The sequence below is a fragment of the Acomys minous genome, assembly GCF_964271855.1.
Source record: "Acomys minous genome assembly, chromosome: 2".
Taxonomy (NCBI): Eukaryota; Metazoa; Chordata; class Mammalia; order Rodentia; family Muridae; genus Acomys; species Acomys minous.
In genome coordinates this window covers 50,261,391-50,262,855 of record NC_140484.1, presented here as the reverse complement: position 1 = coordinate 50,262,855, position 1,465 = coordinate 50,261,391, and positions in this window count along the sequence as shown.

Here is a 1,465-nt window from a genome sequence, read left to right as displayed (position 1 = left end):
CCTTACTTTTGTTACCACAGGAAGTGAGGGAAGAACAGCACCGGGGTGACACCACAAGCTCTCCCCACCCCACCCCTAGACATCCACTGGTTGCATCTACGGCCTGCTGAGTGGAACTGCCGGTGGCCAGTAGGTTAGCTTTTTCAGTCTTTCCTACCCCAGCTAAGACTTGCTCCCAAACCTCTCAGCTTTCAATCAACCCAAGTGGACAGCAATGTGTCAGGACCTGTTTCCTAGCCAGAGCCTCTCATGAAACCTCCATGGGATTCCCTCCAGGACTCCTTATCTTTCCTTTTAGAGGGCTCTGGGCTCTGGTGGCCTAGCAGCCTTGTGTTTACACCCGACACTGGGATGCAAACTGCTCCAAGTGCAAGGCTCTCAGCGGTAGCTGAGCAGGAACCCAGCCTTTTCAAGGTTAATGGCCTTGGTGGCAGCCCTCCCTTGTGGAGAAGCTTTTTCTTTTTGGTTTTTCGAGACACGGTTTTTCTGTGTAGCTTTGGCTGTCCTGGACTAGCTTTGTAGAATTGTAGACCAGGCTGGCCTCAAACTCACAGCTATCTGCCTGCCTCCGTCTTTCCAGTGCTTGGGATTAAATATGTGCACCACCATGCCTGGCTGTGGAGAAGCTTTTTCTGTTACTGGTTTCTCTGCTGAGCCCTGGCTGTCCTGGAACGCAAGGCCTGTTCTGCAGACAGACTGGCCTTGAACTCAGAGATCCACCTGCTTCTGCCGCCTGAGTGCTGGGATTAAAGGTGTATGCCCCCTTCCCACAGGTAAGGCTAAGTGTGGGTAGGGGAGGCTGCTCTGTTGAGTCTTGGGAAGCAGGACAGGAAGCCAGTTCATGCAAACACAGGACATGGAAGCACAGCCTGCTGCTGGCCTCAGCATCTTGTTAGCCCAGAAAGCGGCATTCTGGGAGCAAATGAGGAAGTTAAGTGCTGACCAGTGTGGGAGAAGAATGGTGTGGCGCTCAGGACTAGGGCAGTGTGGGCCTTTGTCTGTAGGTGGAGGACATCCCCTCCCCAAGCTTAGTGCTCAGAAATAGGCAGGTGTACCCCCTGCTGGCAACAGTCTACAAGACCTTAAACAAAATGTTTCAAAGGCTCATTCCTTGCAGAGACATTTTCAAAGCAAACCAGACTTTAGGCCAAAAGGTGTCAAAAGCTGGCTCTTTGAAGAAACACCTATCAAAGCTGCCCTGGATAGATCCCAGAGGCAAGCCCTGGTGTCCTAGGTAAGACTCTCCAATTCACATACCCTTGGCTTAATACCCAGGGATCACCCACCCCACCCCCACACCCGCTGGCACATTCTAGTCTCTCCTTTTGACCCAGCTCCCTGATCTTTTTTTTTTTCTTCCTTTTTTCGGGACAGGGTTTCTCTGTGTAGCCTTGGCCATCCTGGACTCACTTTGTAGACCAGGCTGGCCTCGAACTCACAGCGATCCGCCTGCCTCTGCCTCCCG